The sequence below is a fragment of the Pelodiscus sinensis genome, chromosome 2, assembly GCF_049634645.1.
Source record: "Pelodiscus sinensis isolate JC-2024 chromosome 2, ASM4963464v1, whole genome shotgun sequence".
In the NCBI taxonomy this organism is placed as follows: domain Eukaryota; kingdom Metazoa; phylum Chordata; order Testudines; family Trionychidae; genus Pelodiscus; species Pelodiscus sinensis.
This window is the reverse complement of record NC_134712.1, coordinates 75,400,989-75,415,451: the sequence shown is the minus strand read 5'-3', so window position 1 is coordinate 75,415,451 and position 14,463 is coordinate 75,400,989. Positions and strand designations below refer to the sequence as shown.

General features: G+C 40.4%; 1 protein-coding gene across 1 annotated transcript in view; it reads right to left on the bottom strand.

Moving 5' to 3' along the window:
- Positions 1-13,982, bottom strand: part of CHST9 (carbohydrate sulfotransferase 9) — a 304,138-nt gene extending 290,156 nt beyond the window's left edge. Inside the window, exon 1 of the mRNA XM_075920800.1 lies at positions 13,635-13,982. The gene's annotated coding sequence lies outside the window, so the exon portion shown is untranslated. The remainder of the gene's footprint in view (positions 1-13,634) is intronic.
- Positions 13,983-14,463: the final 481 nt, after the last annotated feature.

Sequence of the window (14,463 nt, the reverse complement as noted above, 5' to 3'; positions counted from 1 at the left end):
TCACAGGGCTTGAGAGAATAACATATAAATTGCTTCTAGAAAGGTTATATATGTATTGATTTAATAGTTTACGATAAGTACAGAATCCTGTAGTCCTTGATTGCCAAAAGCTTCTTTAAAAGCTGTATACATCATTCTTGTGTGGCTGGGAGTTTTTTGTGCTTCAAAATGCCTTTACATTCATTTATGATTTTAGTATAATAGAATACTTTTTGTTAAGGAATTACAATCATTGAAAGAAACCCATGTGCAGTTTTAATCTGGAAAAAATTAGATGACTGTAGATTATTTAGTGCTAAAGTTTCTCTTTAGGTCCTTGTCGTTTTAGAAGATGAATTAGTACAATACTCTACAGTATCAAATTCTTTAACACTATTATAAGCAACCATTTTGCAGCTCATTAGGTTGGGATTGTCAAAGCTGACTAGAGAATTTAGACATATTGGAATTAATCTCAATTAATTAAATTAATCTCAATTTTGTGAAATTAATCTCAATTTCGTCGTCAATAGCGTACAAGGATGTGGTGCAAAGTGGGGAAATAGTTAAATCTCAGATACACCAATGTTATTGGAATGAGGCAATACATATTTTGATGTTACAAGAAAATAAATCAACCAAAAATCTTTAGGAGAAATGAGCCGTGGGTTATCCAAAGGAGCAACTTACTTGTCAGCCATTTCAAATCAGTGGAGTTTGACTAAGGAACTCAGTAGTAAGTGGTTTAATCTGGATTATTTCATTATAGTACTCTGATCCAGAAATGCATGATTAATTTCCTATAAGAGCCTCAAAAATCTCCAATAAGAGAGGGCGTAAATCTCCTAAACCTCTTGTGTAGGCCCATCAATTGGACCTGAATACTGCTCTAGAAGCAATCACACTTGGAGAGACTCAGAAAGAGGCCCAGAGGTTGATATGAGGGAAGAAAACAGAGAATGGATTAACCCACAAAGGGAAAGTCTTGGGGATGTGTGCACGTTTTTCATCCCCTCTTCCTGTTCATATGCTCAGAAAAGTTAATACACCCTTGGTCCTCATGCCAGAAGTGCTGAAACAGTAGTACTGTACCTTTTTTCTAGTAAATGGCACAGTAAGCATTTTTGCAGCCCTGGTTCTTGCCCACTCACACCTCTCACATTCCATAGGTAATCTCCACACCTTTCCCAAGCTTGGACACCAGAGTAGCATGGCATCATTCACAGATCTGTGAGTCAAAAGGACAGCTTACACAAGTGGGTGTGGAGGGTGGGGAGAAGGAACTCTGTATCTGCATAGACTCTTTTCATGCATGTATCTTGATAGGAAAATCCAGGGTACTAAACTAATGAATCTTAGCTTCAGGGGGTAGCCGAGTTAGTCTGTACAGGATAAACTTAAAACACAACAAATAATCTGGTAGCACTGTAAAGACTAACAAAAGTTAGTCTTTAAAGTTGTTAGTCTTTAAAGTGCTAGCAGACTATTTCTTGTTTTTTAAGGTTAATGTATTTTAGTTCCTTCATTGATATGCCTTTTTAAAGATTTCCCTATCTGCCCTGCATCCATACTTTTTATGGATGTTTTTCATAATAACTTGAATCAACACATTTTGTCCCATGTGATCATTGGTCAACAACTCACAGTGGGTCTTATTAAAATCCATCTTAATTACTTTTTCTTTACACCTCCTCAGAACGTTACAAATGCTTGGTTCATCTGGACAGTATTATTAAAGAATTACCTTTATTTAAGACTTGTTAAAGCTTGCATATTTGCCAAACAAAATTAGTTGGTGCTTTCTAGTATGTTTACAAACGCCACATTTCAGTCTATCCAGCTAATCATCTGAATCCTTTTTATCCATGTGGAATCTGAGAGCACTGTGAAGTTTGTCAGAAATTTTGCATGTGCCATTTTACTTTCTTTTCTTATTGCTCAGATTGCCATTTTTATTGTATCCAAACTGTCTTATTTGATTTCCCACCAGGATTCAAGATTGCTAATCGTATAAAGAAGGAAATAATAAAAAATAATTAACGATCCATTGACAGCTGCCAATTCTGAAAAGGTCGTTTACCTGGGGCTTTCAAATGTTCCATAATTACTTGCCATTACTGACTGATCTTGCCAAGCCTGCATGTTAACATAAGACTGTACAAATACATTCCAGGGTTCCAATTGTGCACTAGTACAGCCCATTATGGTGGATCTTCTGCTCAATTTACAATGTTTCCAGATGTTCCTACGGATTCAGTATTCACTGTGCTGCCCTTCACATCCCTGTAATCACTTACACAGAGTAAGAAACTCGATTTTGCCTCCTGTTTCACTTACACATACATCACTGTTACATTAACAGAACTCAGATGAATTGCAGGATTTGTGTCCTATTGTTTCACCGAAGCCACATCTTAATGAGTTTAGAAAATGAATGGCTAGGGAGGGTGAATTACTTAAATGCAGAGAAGTCTGAGTTATTGAAAGCCTTGTGCCTTTAGAAAGTTAATGATTTCTTTTGCTTCACAAAACAACAATGGAAATGGACTAGATGCACAAAGACAGTTTTGTCATTTGTAGTCTGCTCGGTGTTCAGTAGTGAACCATTCCAGTCTTCAGGATAAGAAAGAAATGTTTCATTCTTTCTGCCTTCCTAATTCATCATAACTGCTGCTGACATTTCTGAAACCTCCATGGGCTAGTATCAATAGCAACTGTAGCTCTGAGTCAGATGGGCCTCATTCTGGATTAATAATGACATTTCTATGTTTTGGACCCACTCAATGAGAGCTATGACCAATGAGACTCCTTTGGGTTTCACCTGAAAAGTATCATTGAACAACTGAAGTGTAATCTTTGAATAAAAAAGCACACACAATCTGATCTACTTAATGCATGAGTGACCCTTGAATCTATATACACCTTTCATACACTGCCATAAAGTTGTAATTTTTAAGGAGTAATCTTATGGCAAATCTCACTTTTTAATAAAGAAATGGAGGTCGATGGAGTACCTCTTGGCCTTTCCCACCATGCTCAGTTCTGCTTACATTTTCCAACATCATATAACCAAAGTAAGAGTGTATCGACAGAGGCACTCCTGCTTCAACACAGTTTGCACTGGTTCATTCCAAATAACTTCAGATTCGGAAGTTGTTTTATTATTCAAATGGCTAATAAAATTAGTCACGAGTTAGGTCACAGCCAGGAAGAGGGCGTCATTCCATACTACAGCTCTTTTCGGGAAGATCAAGAGGTGATTGGCAGACCTTTGTGTATGTGATGCTTATGCTAAGATGTAAGGGAAAAATGAACCTTTTATTTATCGTAGAGGAAGAAGTCTGTCCCATATTGCCATTTCAATAGGCAGTCTTCCTAGGATGAAACTGTAGCATATTTATGGAAAGTCAACGAGTTGGAGGTTAAAAAAAAAAAAGAGTGTACAAATTAATTAAAATCACAGTGCAACAAAGCTCTTTTGCCTGTCAACTTTTGGCAGGCAAAGAGTGCAAACTGGCTACCAAGGGAAACGATTACAAATGGCTCAACTATGCTTTTTGCTATAAATGTCCTATTTCTCACTAGCAATTGGACTACTGCTTGCTATTATTAGAGCACTAACAGCACATTTTCTGAGAGCTATATTTGGACAAAATAATGGCGTTTGAACAAAACTCAAAGTGTGAAGGAAAAATATGCAGAGTAAAGAAGTTCTTATGCAAAACTGCAGGCAGAGTTGGGGAATGGTGCACCAGGGAGCTAAAGGAGATATCCATAGGAAATATCAAGTGCCATCACAACTTCCTGTTAAAGAAGCATTCCTTCCTTCTGAGTTATTTTTTAATTGCATCTAATCTAAATTATTACCTCTAACCATTACACTTTGTTGTTTCAACATATACATATTTGGTTTTGAGCAAGTGAAGACAGAGACCTTTTTTTAAAATTCAAGGTAAGTGCTGGCACTCAGAACCTATTGGAAGAAAGTATCATGACTCACCCTTTTACAGCTTGTGCTTCCATTGATAACAGGCAGAAGAAAACGACAGCTAGAGCTGCATGAAATTTGGTCGTAACACTTTGCATGTTCAGATGCAAAAAGCTTGTATCTAACTTTGGAGCATGGGGTCCACAATCCTTAAGTCTGACTTTTGGACTTGAGATTTAAATGAAAACCAAAACCAAGACTAAGGAGTTTTTCTTGGTTTTATGTCAAATCCATGCAGAATCACTTGTTTTGTATGCTCAATTCAATCCCAAGGACAGAGCTTGGCCTAACTTTTTATTAATATCTTGCCTATTACAAGTTGTCTATTGTAGTATGTTAGGTACTGAAATATACAAAAATCCTACATATGTTTTATGTAAGTATCTTGCCAGCTTACACAAAGGGCAGCATGGCGCAGAATAAGTGGTGTGCTAGAGTGAGATACCTTGGGTTTCACTATATAGAATCCTGCATGATGGTGAAACACCATATGTTTACACTTACTGGTGCTGCTTAATAACAAATAGCTATTGTCTGATACTTTTAAGAAATATAGGTTAAACCTCTTTAGTTCAGCACCCTTGGGATCTGACCGGTGTCATCTCTTAGAAGATGTTTAGTGTAAATGAACACTAAATAACAGCACAGAACACAAAACCAGGACTGGTGACTGAAAACAAACTTTATGGGACTGCAGGAAACTTGGTACACCCATGATAAGTAGACATGCAGCTAACTAAAATCATACTGTATCAGGGATGTTGCCAGACCAGAGAGTACAGGACTAGAGAGGTTCCACCTGTACAGATTCATTTTCCAAATGTGCCTGACATTGCTCCTTAAATACACATGCATCTTGGCTAACATGTGGATATGGGTATTTTTAGACTGTCCTGATTTTGACACACTAACAACAAAGTCAGCAGGACTTTAATGGCATTCTAACATACCTTTAGGTTAGAAACAATTTAAACATTTTGTACCATTGTTTTCTAAAGTAACGGCATTCCAATGTGCTACAATGGCAAAAATATCAAAACATTGCAACCCTAAGCTTTATCATTCAGAATAAAGATGTCTTTAAGTATCAGCACTGCAGAAGTGCCAAATTTAGTTGTTTTCTGTTGGATTTACTCTCCCATCCCCTTATTTTTTTTTTAAATTAAAGCTCTTTTATCCCTCTTGCTGGTCATTCCATTAAACTTGTTCCAGTTGTTTTATTGAACTTTGACAGATATATGATGCGGCAAATTATTATCCTGTTATCCATCACTTTTTTGTGTTTCATAGCTGTTCATTTGATTGGAAACCTTCCTCTTTTGCTTTGACTCTCACAGTATCTCTGTAGCATGCCAGCATCACTTATTATTTACAGATGTGTTCTTGCAAGATAAGGCACATGCAGCAGATATCAAAGAGAGAGGTTCAGTTTTTAAAGGAAAATTAATTATATTTTTAGGTGAGGAAGAGAACACCCAGGCAAGAGTTGGATCAGATCAACACAGGAATCAGATAAAGTGTGTACTGGGAGTGCAGGTATGGGTGTGTGTATGAGAGCTGTTCAGGAAAAAAAAAAAGAAAGAATAATTGCTGCCAACAAATGGTTTTTCATTTTATTGCTACTGATCCACTTGGTTTTTCATTTTATAATACTGAGAAAAGAGACTGCTGGTGGGATTAATAAATATGAGGAAAGAACAAGCGTAACACCCACATGTACCAACTAATAGTGATGAAAATACTCTCAAATTAGCAACTGGCTTTGCTATTGCCCAGCAGCAGAATTTCATTAGCTCATAACAAAAATGTTAAGGCTTGGGATTCTTCATCAATTTACTGTGTTCTGCTTCCTTTGAGGAGGCAAAGAGCTGTTTTATAAAAATCAGATAACGAGTCTTTTATGGTGGATATAACTACGTATTTTAGTTGGCTACAGAGGTGGATCCTAAGGCTGTTGCAGTCAATGATGGGCTTTCTATTGACAGTCAAAGGGCTTTGGGTTTAACCTTTAGAATGTTTCTTGTGATATGCAAATTATCCCAGCATGAGAGTAATGGCTCCTATTCTTGCCCAAGCAATTGATCAAGATAGACAGAGAGAAATTTCAGTTATGTGAGTAAAGAGGAAAAGCTTCCCAATAGTTGGATAAAATCTTAGCAAATGCCCAATGCACAAGCAAAGATGCTCTTTCAAGTGAAACTAACTCATACTTCAATCCCCCAAGCCACACAAACTAATCCTCAGGAAGATCTATGTTCATTATTTATTATTTGAGTTACTATAGTGCCAAAGAGCCCTAGTCACGGATTAAGTCTTCACTGTGCAAGGTGCTGTACAAACACAAAACAAAAAGTCTATCCTTCAAAGCACTTGCCCACAAAGTTTAAAAACAAGAGATTACAGATTAATATTGACAGACCAACATGGAAGCACAAGGGAGTAGCAAGCTAATACTGTTCAGCAAGATAGGTTGTTGTCTCAGAACATGAGAGTACCTCACCCTTACAAAGTTTCTATCTGTAACTACTTTTGCAATGTTAGTGCTATAGCATGGCAGAAATATTTTTTATAACTGATTATACTTTTCATTTTTAATATCCCAAAGTGGTTAAAAGGACTTTACCCAAAGTTGTAACCAATAAAAATCTTATCTTTCAGCAAAGCCAAGAATGGAAAATTCCAGTTGAAAAAAGCAAACATTTTGTAAATGTAAAGAAAAGGATAATGATTTTGCTATAAGGTGAAAGATACCATAGTACAACAGCTGACACTACTATAGAAAACCCACATCTTTGAGTGGCATAATACTTCCTATTTGCATTAACTTTAGGAGTAATAATATAAAAGACCTTATAGTTTATTTCTAGTAGAAAGACCTCCACACATTCCTGGATTATATGGGAGTCATTGCAGTGCTCAAATACAGCCATGGACCATAGCAGCTGTTTTACAAAAGCACAAACATTACACAACAATTTGCATGCCAAGTCTTAATCAAAACTGTTGAGTTATAAACCCACTAAAACTAGTGGTTACAGCTTGCAAGAATGTTCCATACTGCACAAATGAAACTATATGAATTGTAATGGTACAACAGGGCTATGCTTGTTAATTTAGCAAGTGCAAGCCTTTTTAGAATTTGTCAGTGTCTGGAACACTAGATTGAGCTTCAAGGGGACCACCTACCACAGTGTTTCTTAAACTGTGTTCCGTGGCACAGGCAGTCGGAGGTGTGCCACAGAAATAGGGTTGCCAGATGGTTTTAACAAAAATACCGGACACACTTGACATTACATCACAATCTACATTACATCTTATTTAGAAAATACCGGACATTTATATTTTCTCAATTTGTTTCCTGAACAAAAAGCTCAAATACTGGACTGTCCGGTTCAAAACTGGACACCTGGCAACCCTATGCAGAGAACAGAATTCAAAATGGCCACCCTTAAAGAGGCAGGTGACCTTGTTTTTCCCCCTCAATAACTTTCCCCACAACCCTTTTTCCTCAGACTTTTTTTTTTTTTGGCTCAACAAAATATCCTTCGTGTTCCTCATAAAAAAAATTATTGTTTGGTGTTCCTCAGTCTTAAAAAGTTTAAGAAACACTAACCTACCACATGGACTACAGACAGAGCCTCCAGACACCTTTTCCCATCAGGTTTAGAATCTGGGATGGAGACAGGAAGAAAGAGAGTAGTTGGCTTACTTTAGTTTCATTTTTGAAACTTCTGAGTTTGATATGTGCTGCTTCTCACAGCCCCAGAGTTGGGTTGGGTCTGTTCAAAACAAGCAACTTTCTGCTAGTTTTGGCCAAATGGGCTGACATGTTTGAGCAGCTGGGGCCAATAATTTTTTGCTCTGTGTGTGGACTATGCCCCATGAACATTTTTTGGGCAGAAAACCCCCAGCCAGTGCCATGGTATCATGATGTAATCCCCTTTCCCGCTCAGTGTCATGGTAAAGAAATTCAAACCCCACCCATCCCCTTATATTTTCTGTTTTTCAGAAGTTTTGGCTGCTGATCATGCATGATTTAGGGTGTTTTCTGGCAACACTCACATGTGATTGGACAGTTTCAGCCCTCTAGTAACTACCATCTACTAAGGCAGAGAACCAACCTGGTGACAGCTACCTAGAACCAACTGAGACCTTGACAGGACTCCAGCTCCAGATGGGGACCATGCCCCACTCCATGGTAAAAACAATGTTTTCAGCACTACTTATGCCCATCTCTGGATTCATCCTAGGCATTCCAGATGCTTAGGAGGTATCAGATGGGGAATTTGCTGTAGTGTTAATGTTTTAGTATCTATTAATCTTAATTCTTTCCTTCCCTACATCCTGTGTTTTCTTGTCCCCAGTAAAGTCCCCTTTTGTTATATTGTGACATTTCATTTCTTGGGGGGTTTCATTGTTGTATTTTGTTGGTGGTGAGTTAGGTTATAGTCCTTGTTAAGAGTTGTAGCATCAGTTATTTCCCCAAGGGACAGCAGCCCTGTGACCCAGGCACAGTGAGGAAACACTTTGGATAGAGGCACCAGGCATTGCAACAGAGAATGCAGGACAGATGTCAACCCACATGAGGAAAAAGGAGGAGAGGCTCTTCTAATGAGCAAGCAGGGAAGAGGCTGGAGCGGTGCTTTGGGTGAGCAGCTATACAAATAACAGTCACCAGTGCATTAAGGAGTTTTGACTGATTAATGGATCATTTAAAATTCCAACCACTTGGTTTAAGAAAGATTTCCAGAAAGTGAAACTTGGGAGAAGTGCACAGATTTCATCAACTCCTTTCTTAAAGTCTCCAGTGTAGCTACAGTTACTGTTTTACAAAACTTAACTTTAAATTAGTACAGGCAGTCCCCGGGTTACGTACAAGATAGGGACTGTAGGTTTGTTCTTAAGTTGAATCTGTATGTAAGTCGGAACTGGCGTCCAGATTCAGACACTGCTGAAACTGACCGCCAGTTCTGACTTACATACAGAATCAACTTAAGAACCCCAGGCATCCCCAAGTCAGCTGCTGCTGAAACTGATCAGCAGCTGATTCCAGGAAGCCCGGGGCAGAGCAACTCTGCCTCGGGCTTCCTGTAGTCAGCGCTGGTCAGTTTCAGCAGAAGCTGACTTGGGGACACCTGGGGCAGAGCAGCTGGGGTGCTACTGGACCAACCCAGCAGCACCCCATCTGCTCTGCCCCAGACGTCCTGATTCAGCCGCTGCTGAAACTGACCAGCAGCGGCTGAATCAGGACCTGGGGCAGAGCAGCTGGGGTGCTGCCGGGTTGGTCCAGTAGTGCCCACGGGCGCTGCAGGACCAATCGGCAGCGCCCCAGCTGCTCTGCCCCAGAGTCCAAAACAAAAGCCTGGTCTGCTGGGGGAGGGGGGGAACACACTAGCTGCGCGCCCCCCCCCCAGCAGACCAGGGACACTGGGAGCAGAGCCGCAGCGGCAGCGGGGTGCCACGCCTCTGAGGCTTTGCTCTGGCTTTGCTCTGGCAAAGCCTCAGAGGCGCGGGACCCCGCCACGGCTGCGGCTCCAGTCTGGGTGCCTGTGGTCTTCTGGGGACGGTCCCCAGCAGACCACAGGCACCCTGACTGAAGCCGCAGCCGCGGGGGGGTCCCGCGCCTCTGAGGCTTTGCCAGAGCAAAGCCTCAGAGGCGCGGGACCCCCCCGCGGCTGCGGCTTCAGTCAGGGTGCCTGTGGTCTGCTGGGGACCGTCCCCAGCAGACCACAGGCACCGGGTCTCAAGGGGCAGTAGCAGCGGTTCTCGCGCTTCTGAGGCTTTGCTCTGGCAAAGCCTCAGAAGCGCGGGAACCCGCCCGGTGCCCCTGGTCTGCTGGAGACGGTCTCCAGCAGACCAGGGGCACCGGAGCAGCTTACGAACGGGGCTTTCTCGCCCCGACTTCCGGGGCGAGAAAGCTCCGTTCGTAAGTGCGGATCCGACGTAAGTCGGATCCGCGTAAGTCGGGGACTGCCTGTAGTTTCCAGCCTTCTCTTGCTATCTTCTCTTATGCTGGATTGGCAGATGGATCCTGTGTCTTTCCTAGTATTACCCATCTTTCTAATACAGACACCTCTCCCAGGTGGCTTTATGCCATGCCAATGCACAGATGCTACTGTTTTCCTTTTCTTCCTACCCTCTTCTGCCACTACCATAACCTGTCCTTTTCTGGGTGTCACATTTAAGTTATGTAGTTCAGATTCGCAACAGCATGCATATACTGCTGTGCACTACTGACCTGCATCTCTGCAAACTCCAAACAGTGCGCATGTTCCCCTCAGTTCATACTCAGATAGGTGTGCACAACAAAATAGGCAAGAGTTCACACCTGCAGTAGAGTTTGCATGCTCACAAGCTTTGATGTATAGAAGAAGGCAGATACAGACCCTAAACAATTGTCAAACTGAACTCTCTAGGTAGTGGCACAGTCTGTAAATATTGTGGCTTGTGTGTTTGGGCTTGACTTTCTTTCTGAATTGTTTTCTCAGACCTCATTTTCAAGGTAAGATTGGTTAAAATGAATCAGGTTATCGACCTTTGACTCTTGATAATCTGAGATCAGGCAACAAGACACATAATTTATATGTTAGAAAGAGTTAAAATGCTTGCTAAATTAGTGCAAGTGAAACCTAAGCTATAATGCAAGCAGGAGTAAATAAATAAATTTATTTTAAAATAGGTTTTGCAATGAGCCCAAGGTATAATATTTAGCTTGAGGCCTGGTAATAGTTAGCATAAAACCACATTAAGACTACTTTAGCATAAGTAACCAACCTTGCTGTGATGAGGTGCAGTCACAAAAGTCTCCTTGAGATTGTTCTCCTCTGTGCTGATCATGCCACTGATGCCCATCTTCTTGCTCTCTGGGGCTCCACTCTGTCTTGCTGGACCAGATATTCTGGTCTCCCCCAGACAAGACACAAAGTTGGGGTTACTGCCTCCCATATGCATACGCTTATCGGGTAGTTGAGTAGTCACTTGACTAATCACTTCCTGCCCTTGCTGCCTCTGTCAGAGAGAGAGCAGGAGGGGAACAGGAGCCGGTGCTGTGGGGAAGTTGGCTTAAAATACTTGGTACCTGGAGGGAACAACTAGTTGATTCCTGGCTCACGCTCAGTCTCCTCTCCCCCCCTCTTCCTACCCCACTGTGCCTCTGCTTTTTAAATATATTAACAGCCTGGTGGTTTTTAATACATTTAAAAAGCAGAGCTGCAGTGGAGTTAGCTCCCGGGCAGTGGGGTTAGCTCTCAGCAGCAGCTCTTCAGTTTCCCCTGTTATCAACTAATCAAGTAGTCGATAAGAATTCCACTGACTACTCAACTAGCTGATTAAACATGATTTAACATTCCTATGCAGGAACAACCCCCAAATGTGTCCAAAACCTCCCACATAAATCCATCTATCTCTGTGTAAAAGTTTTACGAAGTTAAAGCTAAGCCTTCTTTATCAATCAAAGAGATATGCACAATGGTTGTTCGCTCCAGGTACCAGTTCTTTATACTGGACCTGATAGTAAATAAAAACACTTTTGTTTACTAAGCACAAACAGTAGGATTTAAGTGGTCGCAAGTGAAAACAAATAGATCAAAGTAAGCTACTAAATTTAAATGAATAAAAAACATAACACTAGTACTAAACTAATAAACTTATTGCAAGCGGGTTCTTATCTGAAAGAGCTGTCCTTATTTCAGGCTTATTCTTCAACTCAGGGTACATCTAGACTGCAGAATTTAAAGCTCTGCCATGTCCAAGGAATACACCTACTTTTCAGAAAAAAATTCAGAAAAGCAGATGTGTTTTTTCAGCATCCCTGTAAACCTCGTTCTATGAGGAAGGAGGGATGTTCCCAAAGAGGCTTTTTTTCCTGACATTTAGCCCAGTGTAGACAGGCCAAATGCCAGAAATGCCTTTTTCAGAAGAAATGCGGGAAAAGATAAGCAAATTGCAGTTTGCAACGTGTGTATCTTTTTTGACTTTTCTTTGTAGTCTAGACACGGCCTCAGAGACAAACTCTTTTTACTCTGACTAGGATCTCCAGCCTTAGAGTATGCTGGGTCATTTCCCAGGCCAACTGAAGATAAAGGGCTTATAGCTTCCCATTGCCTAAATAGACTCTTCCCCCAGTGTGGGAATCTTTTGTTTTACATCCCCATTTCCATGGAAATGTATTGGGTTTAAGATGAGTCCCAGTAGCAGGTGGTATCGTCACATGTCTCTCCAGACTGATCACCTTGCAGACTTGCAGGACAATCAAGGCTCTTTACAAATGATTAAGTTGATCAACCAGTCATTAGGCATTAGCATAGTTAAAACTTTAAACAGACTCACACTTCACATTTCTAACTTCACCTACAAGAATGATACATGAATAAAAGAGATATGTACAATCCCAATGTCTCACCAAACTTCTTCGCAGTGCAGCTCTACAGCATCAAGGAATGTACTTGTTACCAGTGACAGGCACATTTTGCATCCCAATTGAATCATAAGGCTGCAGTATTCATGATGTATGAAACCACAGTCCTCTGTAGCATTGCTAAGAAGCACAATGCAATAGCACTGGACTACCATTTTGCAAAATATTCAGAGTATGAATTTTGCGAAGAAACCACTTCTATTCCTACACCAGGCTATACACTGCAGATTCTAATTCTTGTCAGCAAGCCTTCTCCAAGCTTGAGGAGTCAGACTTGTTCACCCATCAACTGCTGGTCTTGCTCATCTTGTCCCTTCATGCTTACTGAGTTTATATTGCTTTGGCTGGGTACAACAGAGAGATTGCAGCTCTTATCGCTGAGCACTGTGGTTGGATTGCACTTTATTTGTTGACTTTCATGCCTGACTTCACAGACTACTCAAACAACTTGTCTCTATATCATACATACGTGAGCACTTCTTTTTGTATTTTTCCATTTGCAGCCATGTCCCAGTGATATTTAAATTATAAGCATATGCAAGAGCATTGATGATGATGATGTGTAATCAAAACATTTATCTACATAATTTTGTTACATTTTCATTCAGGCTTATGACTGAATAAAGTGATGAATCTATCGGTATTTACCTCCCAATTAAAAGATAACCTCTTAGAATTTCACTTTCGACATAAAAGCCACTGTAGTAAATATACTGCCTTTGGGTATGAAGTTTAATAAACTTAATATGATTGCTCAGTATCATTAGGGATTACGTAGAATATTGCCACAGTTTCAGATAATAGATAAATTTGTTTCTTAATTGACTATTTAACACATAATTATGTATTAAGGATATTTGCTGCACCCTGGAATTAAGGTAAGTAAATACTATTTCCCCCCACAATAGTCTTTCAGAATGGCATGCTGTTTCATTAGCTAACCACAGATAGCTGATTGCGGCCATAAAGCTTGCCTGCTGGCTGGGAACGTTACAGCATTACATATGTGATAAGTGTCAAAGAGATGGGGGATTGTAAAATCATCCGATCACTGCAGACTCCAAATCTCTTTTCTTTACCTATAAAACGGAGCCTTGTTGAGAGCATGACAGTACTTGTTTAGGATTATTTACAGCATTTAAACATTTCTTATTCCTTTTAATCTTAGACAAAATGCTGCACAAACTTAATCTCTTAAATTTGTCACTTTTTTCCAGGCATGTCGAGTGCCTGACTGATACAGACACGTACCTCAGGAATGCAAAATTCAACAACCTGTTCCTTGGAGATGGTTCTTGTTCATAATGACCTTCTTAGGAAGACCGCTGTGGAATGAGGAATTGGTTTGGGGAAAATAATTGGACAGCTTCCTTCATTTTCCATGCAGAAGAGATTTCCCCCATCTGCTTTCACAGAGCTCAAACCTACAATCCTCATGCAAGCAAAACTCAGCTCAAAGAGAGAAGAACTCTTGCTTGTGCAAGAATGGAATACGGCTGGATGCAAAATTAGTAATAGTTCTAGAATATTCTAAACTAGCACAGCTGCATGCCTTGGGGCATTCTCTGAGCTGATTTATACTGGTACAAGCCAGGAGTAACTGCACTGAAGTCAAAACTTTTATAAAGTCCATAAGAGAGAGAGGAAGCTGGCTCTCTGCCTTTAGCGTGTGTCAGTTGCCAAACAATTTATAAATGGCATGCTTTAGAGGGATAATTATTCTGAATACAGATTTCATCTTTCCGTAGAATCAACAGTAATCGTGAGGGTTGCTCTGCAGTAGTCCAGTGGATTACTGCACTACTGCAGCACAACACAAATAAAAGATATTTAGCTAGATTCTTTAGTCAAGCTTGGTAGGCACAGATGGACCTTATAAGATATTAAATTGTAATAAGCTTCCAAAAGTTAGACTGCTTAACACAATTTCTTTCTAATGTCACCGGATCCAAATCCCAAAATACCAATTCCCACTTATGAAGAGGCTCTCCATCTTATCTGTTTTTCTTAATTAGCTTCATACTTTTGGTCATATTTCATCAAGCTTGGTGTCCCGGGGCAGGTCGTCCCTCAGGCTTAC